Here is a 20168-nt window from a genome sequence, read left to right as displayed (position 1 = left end):
CATTGTTTTAGATTTGTGGTAATACTACAAAATGTAGGTCTTATTAAATCTTTTTATAATTGACTTTGACCTTCTGTCACATTTCTGTGTAAGCTGTACAAAGTTATTGGTATTCCTTGTTCTATTTGGATTGCTAATTCCTGAGATAGAAAAGAAAGAGCCTGAATTCTCTAATTCTAGCAACTTAGAGGATTTAGTACCTCTTTGAGGCTAACATATGGGGATGGTGGTAGTATATTCTGATTACTAAAGTAGTTTACAGTGTTTACATAGTTGCATTTTTAAAGCCACAATTGTCTTTATGTGCTCCAAAGTGAAGCAAATGCAAACCCTTTCTCTCCCTGTTCTTCATTCTAAACATCATTCCAGCTTTGGAACAGCAATGGGAAAAGTGCTTAATTTTTATTAGAAGTAGTTAAAGTAATTTGGGAGTTTACTTCCCTCTGCTGTACTGCCACATCCAGGTACTTATTCTAAACTCTACTGGGTGCTTAGAAGTCATCTGTTTGTTAAGATCCTGTACGTAGACTCTGCTCTGTCTCCTGATATAATACACCACACTTAGCCTGCTTTTTGCAAGTTCTGCTGTCGAGGCCGATGAGTGCAGTCTGCTTAAGATCTTGAGCTCAGCTTTGCACCCCAAGCATGGCCACCTGTGAGGAATGTCTGCAATGACTGATGTGGAGCCCCCTCCATTAGTCTTGAACTTTGAGCACAGTCCACTCACTTCAACTGAGGAAAAACTGACTGCACGTTTCTTATAAATGATGTGAAGCAGCACCTGCTTTACCCAATTTATTATAGAGTTTCACCTTCCTCTTATTCTCTTCTCGAGCTGAGTTACAGGTGAGTAAGATGATGGCAATTACTGAAAGTCCTGTGGCTTGTGCAGACTTAGATTTTTCTGTAATGAGCTGTCATGATGATTTGGAAGAAGCTTGTTTTGCTTGAATGGTTTATCAGAGATTTGGCATCTCTTAACTGTTTGGGTTTTTTTTCTCCTTCCTTAATTTTTATTCTCTGTTCTGTTTACATTCCAATACGGAGGCATTTTTTTTGTTTATCTAATACTTTAATTGGACTACTCTACAGTCTTATTCAAGCATGTCACTGTTGGTATTAAATAATAGAAACAAATTGCCAGCTGCAGCACAAAAGTCAGGGATACGTTTTGAAGGAAGTTAGGCAGTGTTACTGATGCTGATTTGTACAGATGCTCTGAAATATAGAACAGTGTCAACTGTGGGATGAAGGTACCCAATGGAAAAAAGGTGTCTTGTGTGGGTAGCTCTTGTTGTTTGTTTCTTTACCAGGGTGTCAAAATACAGCCCTGCAGATGTCAGACGATGTGTCTCTCACTCTCCTGGGACTGGACCGGATGCTATAAATCATTTGCCTTTGCTCTGTACCACTAAGGGATTTGATGGTCACATTGTGAAGGAACTCAGCTTTCCACCAATCCACAAGCACAACTGTGGGATGCTGCTCCTCCATCGTCGGACATGTGTATTCACTGTCAGAAAGATGGATCTTCATTAGATACTGCTGAATTCAGTACCTGTGGTTATCCATGGTTGGAATGGCTTAATAGATCACTGTGCATGTGTTTGCAGCCGTGGTTTAATTTTAACACAAGGAATAAAGCAAAAATAATAGAATACTCTATGGGACTGTGCAGCAGACTGAGTCATTGAGCAGATAAGAGCTGTAGATGTTTTGGAGTTATCATCTGTGCACTCTAATCGGTTGCCAATAGCTTGCCTGGCTGAGTGCAACCCACGTCTCTTTGGTTAGTTGGTTCTCTGGTTCTTCTAATGATCTATTTGAGGACCTCTGTGGGACATGCAGAGACTCTTCCAAATGGAAAGCTCTGTCCCTTTTTGCTAGGAGGTAATATGCAGTCTTTATTTTTTTTCTCTGTTTTGTTTCCCAAGATGACTCTAGAATATTACAGTCATGCACTGTGTAATTGATCTAATAGGGCAACACAATCTTGCTGTAACAGAGTACCAGAGAATGCCACCTCAATAAACCTCAGCCTGGATCCCTAATTCTGTCCTTCCCCCTGATTTGTGTGGCTTCAGTCAAACCACTCAAGCCAGAATGATGAAAACACTCATTTGCAGGTGGCTGTTACTGCTTTGTGTGTTAAGGGGACCTTGATAGTTTCAGCACATATTATTAATTTGAATGTGATGATTAGCTTTCACTTTTATGTCAGTGACCTAAATATATTTGAACTGCTTGTTTATTTACCATGGTTACCTCTTTTCTTATAATCTTGCCAGCTACTGCCCCGTGAACTGGATGTTGCATGGACAAAAGTAGTTGATGAGTGTGCAGTGCTTTAGCAAATGTCTAGAGATACATATGTATTTAGGAAGAATTCAATACTCCTCCTCCTCGTCTTATTTTGTTTGTTGTCTCACACATTAGCATGCTAACCATAAAAGTGATTTGTAGAAGACAGGTAGTGTATGGTTTAACTTACATGTAGGCACTGTAGCTGTGATTAGAGGACTGAGATGTGTGATATGACTGATCTCAGCAGTCCATAGGAATAGCTGCTATTTTACCTTGCTGTGTGCTTTTATTTTCTTAAGAGACCAAAATATTTCCAAAATAGTCAGAATTTCTTAAAGTAACAGGCAAGACTCACTGGATTTTACCCATTTTAATGTGTTACTCTTTATCTGAATAATTCAGTGTGACATGTAGCTACTTGAATTCCAAAACTAGTTCATGTGTGCATGAAAACTCTCAGCAAGTCCCTGAAGGTTTTGCATTTTTAAAACATAGCCTCCTGGTGCTGAAGAGGAAGGGAAAGAAAATCTTTCTTGATACATACAGAAAATAAAACATGATATTCAAATTCTGGATAGGGTCTGAATATTTATCATTATAGATTAGAATTGAATCAATATTTATATTTGCTGTGTTTCCCTTCAACATAAGCCAGTTAGAGTGAATAAAAGTATCAAAGATGTGCAGTGATCACACTTTTGTTTTCATTCGCTTTGGTGAAAACCTGAGGCACAAAATTATTATCAATTACTATTTCTTTCTATCATTCATAGATTAATATAGCTATAAAATGTGTAACAGACATGCATAGGGCATGTAGGGGCCGAAGCCTTGCAGAAGTAGGTGTGAATTGGAGAGCCTCTGCAATTTGCAGGGTTTGCAAGCACATTCAAACTTCCTCTCTGTCATCTTTTTACTCCATCCCTCGGCAGAGAGATCAGTGCTGTGAAGAACGCCGGGAGGGAGTCACACAGGAGGAGAGAGGTATCCAAAGGCAGCAGATGAACTGCTTTCTGCAGCAAGTTGCATCTCGTTTTCAGTGTGTGCAGGGCTACTGTGAGCCAGGACTTGCCTGCCATTACTTTGTTACTGCCTGTACTCTTTTTCCAACCCAAAGGATCAGAGTGTGGTTCATCAGGATTTCCAAGTGCCTGGCAGTGTGACAGAAGCTGTTGTTGGGTGTTTGTAGTGTGTGTGTGCATGAATTTTACAGATGGATTGTGTTGAGTCTGAAGTGCACCAGCTGCACCATGCTTGCTGAGCACCTTCCTATACAGCAAGTGGAAGCCTGGGTATAGTGTGTTAACCTGACAAATGTGGCTGTAGTGACAGAGGTCTTTGTCGTCTCATTTGGCTCAGGAAATCCAGACAAATGGGATTTCTTAGTCCTGCATGCATATGTAACTGTCTGATTTCATTTGAATGAACTTTGACCATGGATGGGAAAAAAAAGATTTCATCTGAATCACAGATTAAGTCAGACCATGGATTTCTCAAAAAGAGATTTTGAAGAAAATCTTAACCTTATATCATAATGAAGCAATCTCTGACCCAGAATGTAAATAGCTTAACAGTTGAGCTCTGTAGTTACATCATATTTTCTACAGTCTTGAGCAACTGCTACAAGAAAGCAAGCAGGAAGAAAACGATATCATGTCATACTGAATCTGTAAACAGCACAGTACATGAATAAACATTATTCTTGTCTTACAATTTCTCTTAATCTCTCACAAATTTCATTTGTATGACCTTTAGCCACTTTTACTTGATGATATATAGCGTAGTATTCTTGGGCAGAGAGTAAATCAGTTAATCTTTCTGTCAGAGGAGTACTCCTGCAATTCACATGATAGCTGGAATTAGAAACTGGTGAAGCTACAGATGAGACATTGTGTTCTGCACTGAGGAGGCTTATTAATTTTAACCATGCCAGTGCTCCAAAACTGACCATCTGGTTCTCTAAATAACAAAATTAATTTACATGTTGACCAACTAGCAGCAGTTTCCATTAAGCTGAACACCTGTTATCACTTAAAGCCACTTTACTGAATATGATGCATTGGCTGTATATCGGAAGCTAAGGATGCATACAAAAATATGTCATCCACTTACACAGTTCAGATGTTGCTTAAACAATCTGTTGAATGTGCTGAAGAGCTTATGCAAGAAACAATTGAATTTAGAAGGATCATCAGAGAGTATTCTTAATTACCTTAAGTATTTCTGATTACTGCATTCAAAATACGCTCTCCTTTCTATTGTGGAATGAAAGACGCGTGAGAATGATTATATGTTGTATTTCAGTGGATTTTTCCTGTTTATTTCAGGCTTTTGACCAACAATTAAGGAGAAATATGTGTGAATATCATCCTATTCTTGTCATTGCCAGGTGAAAAAGATCCAGGGAAAACTGCTAAAATCTGCCAACAAATGTTACTGGACAAATCTTGCAATAGCCTCTCATTTGGAGAGCGAGCAAGCTTTTAGTCATTAAAAAACCAGGTTGCTCTTGCAATAATGTTTTAGCTCTCAGAAATCTGTGGGTTTAAAATATTGTTGCATAATGTTCTATGATGGAAAAATCCATCGGGCAACAGAAAAAAAAAAAACCTTTCAGATGAGGGCAAACTTGATTTGTGCTTTATTATCTATTCTGAAGTAAACTGAAGAATAGAAAACTTCCCAGGAAATTAACACTTATGGACAAATTTCAGCAAGGTGAGATGTCTTCTATCATACCTCTGACTATTTTGCTCTTTGTCAGCAGCATAGCCACAAATAAAATCACTTGTGTAGTGCAGTGGACATAATCTCTTGATTTGTCTTGAAATGGGTAATCAGCAAGCCTGCTGTCTGAGGTCTAGACAGGAATCCGATATAAAAATGAGAGACAGAGTTTGGAAAAGTTTAGAAAAGAAGAATGTCTGTCTTCTAGACAGATGTATTTATTTCTTTAAAAGCTCTGTATCTTTTACTGGCAGTTTGCTTTTCTTATTTACTTTAAAGAGCAACAGTGTTTTGTTCACTTCAGTGCTTTTGATTACACTTCCATGTATGTGAAAAGTTTGCTATGGACATTAATGTTCAAGGAGATGTTAATTTTGTTAGGGTTTCATATGTTCATAGTCCTGGCAAGATGTGTGTAACAGAAAACTAACTGAAGGGAGGTTGTAGCCAGGTGGGAATTGGTCTCTTCTTCCAGGCAACCAGTAATAGAACAAGGGAAGTCTTGGAAGTCACAAGTTGTGCTGGGGCAGATAGGCTGGATGTTAGGAGGAAAATCTTCACAGAGAGAGTGATTTGCCATTGGAATGGGCTGCCCAGAGGAGGTGGTGGAGTCACCGTCCCTGGAGATGTTCAAGAAAAGCCTGGATGGGGCACATAGTGCCATGGTCTAGTTGTTTGGACAGGGCTGGGTGCTAGGTTGGACTGGATGATCTTGGAGAACTCTTCCAACCTGGTTGATTCTATGATTCTATGAAATGCAACAAAAGCACATAGCTAACTGATGTAGAGTTTTTCATCTCACAGCCATTGTAGAGCTACTGCAGAATATTTTCTAGAAGAGTATATGAGCGGTGTTGACAAAGCAAGAGGGAAATCACATTTCTCTTCAACATCAAATGATATTACAGGTTTAAAGACCTTAGGTCATAGTAAAAGTAACATGATGTAGGTCAGGTGATATATATGAGAGATTCCTTTGAAACATTTCCTGGATTTCACCCAGAAAAGAGAAGTTAAGGTGACCTGTCCAAAGGCAATGTGGGCTTTAGAAATGATTGTTCATCAAGGAGGTATTCCTTTTTAAGTGATTGACCGTGACGATCATCAGTTCATTTCAAACAGAGCAAGTTGAAATGTGAGTAGAGAACAGGAATGGCAAAGAGGGAAGTGAAGCGTGAGCAAAGACAAACTTTTCAGTTAGACAAATACTTTGTGGTTCACCTTCCTCTTGGGTACAACGGAATGACAAGAGTAAGCAGGGTGTCCTGAATTTTACACCTGCTAATGTGTGACACACCTATCTCTCTAGATAATCACAAAATATTCTTTAAAACTTGTGACATTCAATCAAGTTTAATATTGGTCAATTCAATTTGATATGAATTTTAGGATTTCACATGTTAAAAGGTAATAATGACTACTGCATACTAATCCCAGACAGTCTTCCATTGGAAGACATGTTTGGAAGTTACCTAGTTCATTCTCAAGCTGTTGACATGACTTATGAGGAGAGGCTGAGGGACCTGGGACTTTTTAGTCTGGAGAAAAGAAGACTTAGAGGGGATTTGATAAATCATAGAATCATAGAATCATAGAATCAACCAGGTTGGAAGAGACCTCCAAGATCATCCAGTCCAACCTAGCACCCAGCCCTAACCAATCAACTAGACCATGGCACTAAGTGCCTCATCCAGGCTTTTCTTGAACACCTCCAGAGACAGTGACTCCACCACCTCCCTGGGCAGCCCATTCCAATGGGAAATCACTCTCTCTGTGAAGAACTTCTTCCTAATATCCAGCCTATGTTTAGAAGTATCTGAAGGCTGCCAGGAGAAAGGAGACAGGCTCTGCTCACTTGCTCCCTGTGACAGGACAGGGAGCAATGAGTGTAAGTTGCAGCAAAAGAGGTTCTGCCTCAACACAAGGGGGAACTTCTTTACTGTAAGGGTCACAGAGCACTGGAACAGGCTCCCCAAAGAGGTCGTGGAGTCTCCTTCTCTGGAGACTTTCAAGGCCTGTCTGGATGTGTTCCTCTGTCATCTGTGTTAAATAGTATTGTCCCACTCCTGCAGGGGGGTTGGACTCAATGATCTCTTTGAGTCCCTTCCAAAACCTAACATCCTATGATCCTATGATCCTATGACATGGCCCAATGTAGAATAATGAAAACATTGGAGAGAAAGTAAAATAAAATTAAAATGGGATTTCAGAAATTGTCAAGCAGAGTTTTTATACCCAAACAAACTGGAGAATGTATTTTACAGTAAGCTAAAAAAATTGGTTTTATTCCAAATCAAAGTAAGAACATAAATTTCCTTCATATTTTCCTATTGTAAAGAAATTTATTTTATTTTGAGTTAATTATAGGGTATTCTCCTGTTCAAAGCATGAAACTGCTCAGAATCAGACTCTTAATTGGATGAGGCATTTAGTGCCATGGTCTAGATGACTGGATAGAGCTGGGTGCTAGGTTGGACTGGATGATCTTGGAGGTCTCTTCCAACCTCGTTCATTCTATGATTCTATGATTCTAATTCTCTTGGGTGAAGAATCTGAGAAATATTCTTGTAAACAGTAGATCCACAGATATCATTTCCCATTCACCCTAATCAACAGAGGGGAAGAAGCATCTCTGGGGTGTAATCCAGGCAGTAGGTAGCCATATTCCCATCATGAAGTTACATTTCTCCACTGGCTTTAGAAGTAGACACAATGAGTCATGCCTATCTATTTAGTAAAATGGATGTGAAAGGAGTTGTACACTGAAAGTGTCTTTTTTTCCTTTTTTTTTTTCTTCGTAGGTTTAAAAGGAGCCCAAGATAATAGACTCAGATAAAAATGTTTGCTTGTGGCTGAAAGAAACTCATCCCAGAAATGAAGAAGTGTTGACAACCAGTTGAGGGATAAAAAACAGTTATTACTTTACAGTAATGACAGTATTTGACATACATTGACTGTTGACATTGCATTGCCAAGAGGCTTTGGCCACAAAAACCTGATCTTTTATACATGAAAGAACGTGAATACCAGAAGAAGAAATAGATTACACTAAGTTAAATAGCTATGCTTTTTCCACATGATTTTGCAACTAAATTAATGAACAATAACAACAAATTGCATTGCAATACACATTTGAGGAGGAATTTGTTCAGCATGAGAGTGGTGGGAGCCTGCAATGGGTTGCCCAGGGAGGTGGTTGAGGCCCCGTGCCTGGAGGTGTTTAAGTCCAGGCTGGATGAGGCTGTGGGCAGCCTGCTCTAGGGTAGGGTGTCTCTGCCCATGGCAGGGGGGTTGGAAGTAGCTGATCCTTGTGGTCCCTTCCAACCCTGACTGATTCTATGATTTGTAAAGCTGTCTATGTAGACAATTAAAAAAAAAAATGAAACAAGTTGCATTTCTGAAGGGTTAAAATAAAAAGAGTCCTTCTCCCTCAATGTTTTCAGCTTGGGTTTGTTTTTTTTTTTTTTTTTTTTAGTTTGTTTTGTTTTGGTTGTTTTGCCTTAAAGTGAATGCTATTGACAGTGAACGTCCTTTTCTATTATTATTTTTTTTTTTTAGGCATTGCAAGTTTAATTAACCACATTTGCTGTTCTTGAGGTGAGTCAGAGGTAAGTGAAACTGTCATCCATGTCTCCTGGCACTGTGGATTGATTTGAGAGTAAGACATTTGCCCTGTGGGAGGGAGGCATTGCGTCTGCACAGCGCTGAACAAATGTTTCTTAATTAATAATTTATTCAGCTTATGCATTTCTTTGTCTGCGTGAAACAGAACACCCCTGGGAAGATCACTGAGAGCAGAGATTGAACTTGGGACCTTGAATCTGAAACCATGAGTGTCTACTGCCAAAAGCCTCATCCTTGTCTAACAAAGCTACTTCAAAATCACAACCCTGTGATAGGGTCCCTCCACTCTGGAGAGTGTTGTTTCCCTGGCTATCAGTCTATCACTGTTTAACTGGCTGGCTGACACCCAGCCAAATTCAATCTTTTATTAAGTAATTCATTAAATTTATTAAATTACTCAGAGCCCATTTCAGTGACCCAAATTAGCATACAGCTAATAATATACCACGTTTAACAGAAGAAATACAAGATGCAGCCTGTCTCTGCCAAGTTTCCAGTCCAAATTCTTGCTGAGGTTACTGGGTCAGTGCAATAGACCAGGAGTTTCCAGCCTCTATCCCTCTCAAGGCAGCTCATGTTCATGTCATGAGACCCCAGTCTCTCCTGGAGTTAACTCAGAACATGACAATTTTGAGTAGTGGCCAGTGTTTGTGGAGAAGGACTTGCCCTCCTCTCATGTGGCTTGCCAGTGTTTTGAGCTACCTTGCTCAGAGGTTGTTTGGGTTTAAAGGAAATAGTTATTAACATATCTGGGAAGAAAGAGAAGCAAAGCCAAACAAGGCCAAAGAGTAGCTCAGCCTTTTGCCCTTGACAGGGGAGGACAACAAACACCTGGGGAGAGGACATGAGGACAGAACTAACCAACAACTGGTGCTTCTCTTCCCCATAGAGACTTGCAGGTCTGGCAAAGTTCCCAGCCCAGGTACCACCCACAGGCTATATCCATTTACACTGATCAAAGTTCAATCAAAAGTTAATTATGTCTCTTGGCTCCTTGTGCTTCCATCAGCAAATCAGCAGAGGTTTCTGGGAAGTTTGGTATGGTGGTTTTGCGTGCTTGTATAATCATAATGTGACAGTGCTGCCTGTTTGCCAGGAGCTGCCTGAGAACGGTCGTACCGTGACAGCAGGGTCAGCTGCATACCTTGTCCACAGATTAAAAGGGACTTTCTTGAGTGTCTCAGCTATAACGAATCATCGCCACAAAAAATTCAAAGAGGTAGTCTCCCAGAAGCATTTGCAAACATTATGTTAGAGGATTTATGGATGGACAGCAGAGGCTTTTCCAGCCTAGCCTAACACATTAAACAATGTCATTTGTTTTCTGGTGCCACTCTGGATGAGCAGCAGCTCTGCTTCCAGTGGGACAGTCTGTGTTTATGGGCATCATGGTTTCTGAAGACAGCCCCTTCGGTCATACTCATTTGTTTGAACTGTTCATGGAAGATAAACTCAGAATGACCACAACTGCAGTTAGAATAATATAATTAATTCATGGGTTTTTATGCAGACTATATCTGCACCCCTGGCCAAACAACATATAACATCCTCAGCAGTGCAGTGTCCAGGAACATAATAAATATCAGTGTCTTGTTACATCTATGAAAAGGTAGCCATCACCCCCTAGTACTGGTAGTGTGAGGTGCTTGGGGGTCCTGCTGTAAAACACTGGCCAATAAAATTGCTGGCATTGCTCTGTACAGATCAATCAAACACTAGCTGCTAGTTGGATGAATTCAACATAGTTAAAGGAGTTTCTTTCTCCCCCTCCTGCCTGGTGCAACACAGTAGGAGTACTGAAAATTTCACTCATTGAATAAATTGTTTACTATCCCAGAAACCTGAAGTGGGGCTAATATTTTTATGGACAGTAACAGTTCCATTGTAGATGTTTGGTGCAGACTGCTTGACAACATTACCTTTTTCAGCTGGAGCTTTTATGGAAAGGGTGGGATTTCTTTCAGAGGTGGTGAAGTGATTTAGAAGCACAGATGCTAGTGGATCTGCTCCTTTCATGCTTCCAAACAGCACAGTTCTAGCAGCATAGTATATTTAGGCAAGATTTTTCTTTTCCCACCACTGCTGCATGACTGAGGTTTGTGTGCAGAACGTAAACATAGTCAAAAATTCTGGCAGGCCTGAGAAACTCAGCACATAGGTTGTGGTGGATACACAAAGTCCTTTGCATGTTTGTTTGTAGACACCTGATCTGTTACAACCCTTGTAAGAAGGTGAGTCACCCAAAAGGTTTGCACAGAGAAGTGTACAGGGACCTCTTCCCTCTCCCTCTATGTCAGGGAAGTCAGAGACTTGTTTGAAACTCTACAATGTTCAACTTGCAGTAGGGTCTGGGAGAAACACCTCTCTCTGACAAGATCCCACAGGTCTTTTTCTGATACTTTTCCACATAGACTTCAGCCTATAAGTTCTCACCAGGCGCTATTTTTTTTCCCAGACTGGGAGGTATCATAGACCTGGCCTGTATTCTGCTTTGCTGAGAAGCTGCTGCAGTTATGGATCCTGCCAGAGTTCCCTTGAACTTCCCCTGCCCCCTGGAGGCGTCAAAGCCAAAAATTTTGGTTTGAGCATGTCTTACCTGTGCTTAATTTTATGTATTTGCTCAGGTGCTACCTCTTGTGTTTGTAAGGGTCAGCAATGTCAATTATTCTTACAGTTTTATTTTCAACAAGCTAGAAACATAGAAAAACCACCTCTGGAACTGAGATCCCCTTCTTGAATTGACCTGAGTGATTTTCCCTGAAGAATGAAGTGAAACAAGCCATAAAGTGCTTTACAAATTCTGGGAGTCCCTGAGGCAGAGCAATAGCTCTAGAAAATGCATTTAACTGAGAACATACGACATGGCTTAGGTGGCTTAGCGGAAAATGTCCTAGGTTTCAGTTTTGAAACTATGCTGGTTCAGAGGTGTGCTAATAAATATGAATTTCATTTTGACATTTGAAAGAGACATTTGAATGCTGTGTACGTGCAGTGCAGAATGATTAAAAATTATTGTGGTGTATGAAATCTCTGTTTTAGCTAGCCTGATTACCTCCCTCTGAAAATGTGCAAAGCTATAATCTTTTAAAATTGTTTTTGCAACGGAGACATTAAAATTCAGTGAAGCACTTCATATATTTTTATACAATCATGTTAATTTGGAAGTGACTCAAATAACATTCTTTCTATTTTAAACATAAGTCATAACGATCCGCATTCAGATTCTTTGTTTCCAATAAAAATAACCACATCCACCAAGATCTCATCAAGAAAGGGTTTTTATGCCATGGCCTGCTATAAAGGTGACACCAGCTGGCTTATTTTATACAGATATGGCAGAAAGACTAAATGTATTTCCACTCAGAAGACAGAACAGTTTTCCTTCCATCTTCACCTCCTCCCATATCCCTGTTCTCTGTGCCTGCCCTGGAATTTCCCTGTTGTGGCAGCAGAGTTGGAGTCCAGACGATTTGCTGCAGGCTGGGATTAGGCAGCAGCTGAAAGTCTGTGTGGGCGCAGTTCTGCTACGTTTACTTTGCAGATAAGTATCTTCCATGAGGGTTGCACTGGTAGGGGTCAAATTAAAGTCGAGGTGTAATGAGAATGAAATGTGCCTCATTATATATAAATAAATAAAAAGAAAAATTAAATAAATGCTCAGATCGTTAGAAATGTGTAGATGGATCTGCAGGTCCTGAAACTTTGCTCTTTTGTCTTCTGGTAGGACTGTCATGGCTCCTTCTCCATTAATCAGCATTGACTTTCACCCCTGCAGCAATCTGGGCTTTCCAAATCCTTCACAAAGTAAGCATGTACACATTATTATGTCAGCTGCATGCACAGTCATTATGTATTTCTAACCCACATGGATCTATACAATTCATGTAGTCTCATCTGTCATTGAGCAGTAGGTGGGATAGGTTGCTGTTCTGTGTCTTGTCTTTATTGACTGGACAGACACCAGACCTAACTCACTATCAGCCTCATCCGGGATAGTAAACTTAATGTTCACCAGAGCTGTTCTGGCCCTGTGTGGGTGCTTGGGTCTGTCTCCTGCCTGCTCTGCTTACTTGAGGTCCATTACCTCTGATATCTGCTCATTTTCCCATATCCACTCCAGCTTCTCCCCACTGGTATGGTTACAACAGCTCTATATATGCAAGTGGAACAGAACGGGTGCAGAGCTGCAGTTACTTGATAGTGAAGCTAAGTGCAAGAGATAAGAGTTCCACTCCAAAAAACTGAAATAGTGTGCTGGCTAATGCTGCTGTGTGCTGCTTGAAGGAGTTTTACTAGAAAATTGTCTGCAAAACAGATTTTTCAGTAGAGCAAAATTTGACAAACTCTATGACTTGCCCACTAGAAGTAACTAAAATCAGAGCAAAGATTAAAGATTAAAGGTAGAAACAGTATCTGAAGAATTCTCAACTGTATAATATGGATTAAAGGACTCTCCTTTGATACTATAAAGGTGCTTGATATTGCAGAGTGTCCTTACAAAAGGAAGGTGAATCTTAGATGATGCTTTCAGACCATCTGTATTTGGTGAGATGCTTTTAATTCTCCCTTTTCCTTTGATCTGACCTTAGGGGAAAAATGCATTAAGAAAGGGTAGTTTTTAGAATGTCAGTGTACCTTTCATGCCCTAAAGAGATTTACCAATCTCTATTAAAATTGAATTTATCTCTTACTCTCTTGAGTAAGATAACTTCACTTATGATATTTTTTCCCCTCTACACTTTTCTACGCTTATCTAAAATCATAAAACAATTCCCTATGGGAATTTGGATGATAACTGTGGATCAATGTTTTTGATTCTAGCAGGACAGAGTGAGTTTGTGTGATGAGGGGAAAAAAACTGTGCCACTAAGAAAATACCACTTATTTGCCAAAGCCAGAACATAAATCTGCATGGAACTTGCAGTGTGCCATTGGTTGGTATAGGGGAAAATGATATCTATGTCAAGACCATGTACTGGTTGAAGAAATAGCAGAAGCATCAAAGAAAATGTAAATCAGTCATACAGTTCAAATCCAGGAGAAGCTGTAGATACATACAACTGATTTGACTATATTGTACTGTGACTTGTCCCCTGCCACAGGATAGGGAGAACTTCAGGAAAGTGGGTTTAAAATTTTTAACTTCTGATAAATGTGTGACATTCTGTATCCCTTAATTGTGAAAAACCCCACAAATTATGGAAATTAAAAAGTTGAGAGATGAGTTGAATCCTTTCTGTAAAAAGTATTGAGAGAAAATTGCCACTAATGGCATTGGCATACACCAAAAATACTGAATTTTGGTTTGCAGGTTGGCTCTGAAGTGTCATAGTTTGCTCCACCATATTACTGGTGTTGGCAGAAAGTTCATTTTGGAGTGTGCTCATGTAAACTGCTTTACATGTAAATTGGCCAATTGAAGATTGTTTGTGAAATAATATAGATGAGAAATGAAGGTCAACTTTTCAGTTTGAAGTTAGATTTCAAGAGCTTCGTCTTCTCTTTTCTGTTCAAGGATATCAAGTAAGTGTCAGTGTAACTTTTCCTCTTTGAGATCACTTTAGAGAACCCCTGGTACAACCTGCATTAAACATGTAGCCCAGGAACACCTACATACATTCTGAAAGGCAGACAGTACTGTGTACACATGATATTTGACAAAAGGAAGCGGTATGATAGCATCTCTGCCATCAGAAATATTTGTTGTGACAGAGACATTGTTCAAAGTGTCTCAGTGCCTTGGTTTGTTCCTCTTACGGCAATGGGAGCCCATAACAGGATAACCACTCTGGAGGAACTGGCCAGGAAAGCCTCTCTCCACTGTAATCTTGAGTGGAGAGTAAAGTCCAAAACCAATTAGGATACATCACTTTTAAACTCATCTGGTCACTGACCTTTCCACTAAACACTTTCTGAAGAATGTCTTCTATGCTGGTATTTGTGATTGTGAACACAACCCCTATATCTGGAAAACAAACCCAAAGTAACTTGATTTGGAAACTTAACTGATTTTCAGTAGGTTGTTAAGGGAGTCACAAAAGGATGTCCAGGCCACCAGCAGCTTGAGTTGAATTTGAACTTAACTTCTTGAAATAAAAAAAAAATCTGCATGCCATTATTTGTTCTCTGAGCTACACCATTCTTCTGATAAATTATCTCTGCTGTTCTTGAGTTTGGAAGCAAGCTTAGGCAAAAGGGAACTATTTCTGCAACTCTGGTGTAAAAGCTGACACCGATGATTCCATGGGCAGTGTTTCTCTATATCTGTATTTATAAAACATCCTTATGTATAAATCTATATGAATGCAGTTTGGATCAATTTTTCTCAATTTATAGCCTGGTGTCCTCCAACAGTCTGCTGAGGACTTGTTGACCAATTTTTTCCACACACACACTCTTTAGGAATCACCCAGACTAGACTCAGCCAGCTCTGGAAATATGAATGAAGCTATTTATTTACAGCTAGCACAATATACAAGCAGATATTTACAGTATATGCAATTATATACAGAAATATACAAGATAAAAGGTAATACAGAAACACAACTCCCCTCCTAGAAACCTGAGTCCCCAGGAGGGGCTCTCAACTACCCCTGTACCTTCCCCCTGCCCCTCTCAACCTTACCCCAGTCCCAAGGAAGAATGGAGGTTCGTCCAGGGGGTTCTTCTCACAAAAACATTCTAGCTAGCTTCAAACTAGCACACACTGTTTGGTTTCAGTTGTTTATAATGCTTTAAAAAGTTAAAAGAATCTGACCTTACTGTGACTAAAAAGATGTTGTGGTAAATTTATTAGGTGGCCAGCAACAAGAGTGAAGATGCTCTCTGTACTGCAAATGGAAATCTACTAGTTCACATTATGAAACATCCGGGAACTTGTGGATATTACCAGAATATAGCAGGAGAAATGGAAGCAGTCACTTTAAAACAAGCAGCTATCTGGAAAGGAACTTGACTGTAGCTGAAGAGAAATGAAAGTCTTGCTTACACCCGTTTTCCATCTGATTTCCCCCCCTCTGCAGCACCAAGCTAAGATTTGTTCTTTGAATGTATTCACTGAAAAAAAAAAAAAAAAGAATAGCTGAAAGAAAATTTCCATTTTCCTAAATATGAAACACTTATTCATGTGAACCATTCCACACTGGGAAAGGGTGTGTAAGGGAAACTCTCTATCCCATGGAAATATCCTGTTATTTTGAAGATTAAGGTCACTAAATAGAAAGCAGAAGGTTACTTATAACAGAAAGACTTTCTGCAAAGGTTCATGACTCACAGGAGGGAACTACTGACTGCCTGAAAGGCCTGAAGAGACATTAAAAGTCAGAGAGGTCCTTCCCAGTGACATATTTAACAAAGAGCTATCCATCCTTCTTTGTGACATGGTGGCATTACTTCTTTAATCCACCATAACTGCCCTTTGATGAAAGAGAGAATGGCAGCGACACAGCCAATGAACCTGACTGCTGTTTCAATGACTCTTCAGGAGAAACTATATGTGCTTGGAGACAGTTGTAGGCTTGAGACTTTGAAGGTATAAAACCCAAAGGCAAAATGTCCTCTTGAGAAATCCTCAAAGTGCTCACAAATATGTCAGTGTAGCACTGATTTAATGGTAGAGAGGTAATCCAGTTTCTGTTACAAAGAATTCTTTGGTGATTGTGAGTAGGAAAACATACATATGCTATTTATTGACAACGGAATAACACTTGCTACTCATTTATTCGCTTAAAATAATCTGTTGTCATGTATTCTCATTTAACACCAACTCCTGTAGTTATCTTTTCAAACAGTGCAAACACACAACTTGTGCCTCAACTATCTCTCTTGTCTTTAGTTTTTATTCTTCTACACTTTCCCCTTATGTTCAGGAGCAAGAACTTTTTGGAGACAGGGTGATGGTACTTTAGTGCCTTGGTCTGATTGTGAAATAAAGTCAGAATTAATTGTTAGGAATCTTTTGGTTTGGTTAGAAATGAACGTTTTTAGCAATTCTTACAAGCATTTGGGGGGAAGACACTGAGAAGAAAGTCCATTATTTTCATAGTGGTTTGGAGAGTCAGTTTTAAAAGGTTCAGTTCTGCACATTCAATTGATAGCGTTTCCAGCAGAGGGCAAGAAAGTATAACAGATGAAAACAGTTCTATTTTCTGGGACAGCCACAGTGAAAATGTTAAACACTATAGCCTGAGGAGGGAATGCAAAAGTTAATAACCATCCCCCTTTTAGGTCATAATGGCTTTTAAATAGCCTTTTACTCTTCCAAGATAGCTATAGAAACACAAGGTAGAAAAGGAGACCACCAGAGCTGCCAACTCATGTGCATTGCTTTGTCAGCAGAAGTTCTGTCAGCTGAGATCTGATTTCTGGGGTATGTGGCAGACAGCACAGTATCTTTTCAAACCAATGCCTGCACTGACATGTACATCCTCACTTGATGTTTAGATTGGCTGTGGGATGAGGAGACACACAGCTGCCTATCTGATGCAGGACTCCTGCCCTTTAAAGTTGTTAGGAATGTTGAATTCAAGCCTGGGAAGAGAGGCTAGATTTCTCTCCAAGGGGCAAAGAAAACTCTTGCTGGCCTTAGATGTTAGAAGACTAAGTTCATGATCAGGAAATAAGCATCTGGGATTTTGCATTCAACACAGATAAACTTTGCTTATCTCTGTATACCTGTTATTGTGGTAAATGTGTGTGTTAAAGACACACACACACAAAAACATCCAAACCTTGCAGCTGTTCTGAGGAATGAAATTGCAGAATATCAAATTTAAGACTTCAAGACCTTAGTTATGTAGCAGTCTGTATTTACCAAGGTATTTCTCAGGTTTCTTCATACAATTGCACTAAGCTAAGAAATCTATGCAATCATAGAACCAATCAGGTTGGAAGAGACCTCCAACATCATCCAGGCCAACCTAGCATCCAGCCCTAGTCAGTCAACTAGACCATGACACTAAATGCCTCATCCAGGCTTTGCTTGAACACCTCCAGGGATGGTGACTCCACCACCTCCCTGGGCAGCCCATTCCAATGCCAATCACTCTCTCTGTCAAGAACTTCCTCCTAACATCCAGCCTAGACTTCCCTGGCACAACTTGAGACTGAGTCCCCTTGTTCTATTGCTGGTTGCCTGCAGAAGAGACCAACCCCCACCTGGCTACAACCTCCCTTCAGGTAGTTGTAGACCGCAATGAGGTCCCCCCTGAGCCTCCTCTTCTCCAGGCTAAACAACCCCAGCTCCCTCAGCCTATCCTCATAGGCTTTGTGTTCCAGGCCCCTCACCAGCTTTGTTGCCCTTCTCTGGACACCTTCCAGCACCTCAACATCGCTTTGGAATTGAGGAGCCCAGAACTGGACACAGCACTCAAGGTGTGGCCTGACCAGTGCTGAGTACAGGGGAAGAATAACCTCCCTTGTCCTACTGGCCACACTGTTCCTGATGCCGGCCAGGATGCCATTGACTCTCTTGGCCACCTGGGCACACTGCTGGCTCATCTTCAGCTACTATCTATCAGCACTCCCAGGTCCCTTTCTTCCTGGCTGCTCTCCATCCTCTCTGTTCCCGGACTGTAGCTCTGCTTGGGGTTGTTGTAGCCAAAGTACAGAACCCTGCACTTGGCCTTGTTAATTCTCATCCCATTGGCCTCTGCCCACCTATCCAGCCTGTCAAGGTCCCTCTGCAGGGCTCTCCTATATGCTATATAGTCTGTCTCTCAACTAGAGAAGAACTGTTTCTGATGTAAACTTCTGTTAAGATCCAAGCTTATTTTGTAAGACTATCTCTTGCTTTTAGTGGCTTCTTATGAATGAAAACCTTCTGATTTCATCAAAAAGTGCAGCTAACTGTCCTCCTTTGGATTTTCCTGATTTCATTGCAGTAGACTATACAGCTCATAAGTAGACAAACTCATATTGTCACTTTGTCTCCACTGATGGGGCAAGCAATTTTATTTCTTATGATAATGGAAACAGAATCCCGAGGCAGAAGACAAGCCTTGGTTATCACAGAAGATCAGGCTACCTGAATATAGGGAAAACAATGAATATATTAATAAAGTATCCTATCTTAAAAATAATTATCTGTTTGAAATGTAGCTAATAATTTTGGACCAATTAGATGATAGTCTAGGAGTGTGATGGTTTGGGCTCTTACCCACCGCCCTACACTTTTGAATTTGCCCCAGTTAACTCAGAAGGGACTCCAGGAATATAAATGAAGCTATTTATTTTACAGCAGCAAATATACAGGCAGCTATTTACAATATATACAGTTATATACAGAAATATACAAAGGATAAACAATACAGAAGCACAACTCCCCTCCCAGAAACCTGAGTCCCCAGGAGGGGCTCTCAAACCACCCCAACACCTTCCCTGGCCCCTCTCAACCTTACCCCAGTTCCCAGGAAGAATAGAGGTGCAGCCAAGAGGTTAAGAAGGAAGGTTAGTGGCAGTGGGGTTAAGGAGATGTGACTAGGTCTGAAGGCAAAGGCAGAATGAAAGACAAAAACAGAGAATGTTTACTTCTTCTTCCCAGAGTTCTCAGCATGACTGTGAGAGAAGAGACAACCATGTTTACCTTTTCACTGCCCATTATCTAGTTCTTTTACCAAAACATTCCAGCTTGCTTCAAACTAGCACAAGGAGGAAGCCTGTCAAGGTCCAGAGAACAGAGATTAGCAGTATCTTTGTCCAAAGGAGCAAGATCTGTTCTTACGGATGTCCATGTTTTGAAACTAAGGTGCAAACGAGACCGTATATCACCACAAAGCTATTTATTAAAAGGTAGGGTTGGACAAAACAGAGGGAGAGAGGGGAGAAGGGGGAGAGAGAGAGATAAAGAGAACGATGGAGAAGAGAAGAAGCAGCAGGGAAGGAAAAGAGCTGTGATCATATTACCCTCAGTCGCAGATGGAGGGGGGAGAGAGAGAGAGACGGGTGTGTGGCCCAGGGGTGATCTTTGGTGGAGTTCGTCAGGGGTCCTTCGGGTGGTGGTGCAGCTTTGGTGGTCTGGTGGTGGTCTGCCCTCGGTGGTCTGGCGGGAGTGCCACTGGTGGTCCGGTGGGAAGGCTACACTGTGGCAGGCATTCCTCCTGCCTTTTACGCAGTTGACTGCTCGGTGTCCAGCTGCAGCTCCCCAGGAACTCTCCCTGTGTATTCTCATGCACTCGCAGGGGTCCGGTGCCACTGGGGAGAGGGTCTCTGCTGTACCTGGCCATACTCTGAATACATAAACCTTTTCCCTTCGGAGTAGCTAAGACATAGGCATCTGGGCATTCCAGCCAGGCTGAGGTCCAAGAGTTTTGAAAACGTTGACTGTTAATTTGCATCCCTGAGCTTTAGGCCAAGCAATAGTCTGAGTCCCGGAGGTTAACAAAGGCAATCTTTGTCTTTGTTGATTAGGGAGAGATGATGCAATCTTTATCTTTGTTGATGAGCAAGAGAGAGATGATTTAGACTCTCACAAAGCCATATGCCAGTTTTCATATAGGCAGTTTTGTTTCTCTGTG

At 40.7% G+C, this 20168-nt stretch overlaps 1 long non-coding RNA gene across 1 annotated transcript in view; it reads left to right on the top strand.

The window, feature by feature from the left end:
• LOC135175713 (uncharacterized) overlaps positions 1-8195 on the top strand; it is a 125272-nt gene extending 117077 nt beyond the window's left edge. Inside the window, exon 6 of the long non-coding RNA XR_010302450.1 lies at positions 7833-8195. This is a non-coding gene — a long non-coding RNA (uncharacterized LOC135175713). The remainder of the gene's footprint in view (positions 1-7832) is intronic.
• The last annotated feature ends 11973 nt before the right edge of the window (positions 8196-20168 follow it).

The sequence above is a fragment of the Pogoniulus pusillus genome, chromosome 5, assembly GCF_015220805.1.
Source record: "Pogoniulus pusillus isolate bPogPus1 chromosome 5, bPogPus1.pri, whole genome shotgun sequence".
Lineage (NCBI taxonomy): Eukaryota > Metazoa > Chordata > Aves > Piciformes > Lybiidae > Pogoniulus > Pogoniulus pusillus.
This window is presented reverse-complemented; position numbering and strand designations above follow the sequence as displayed.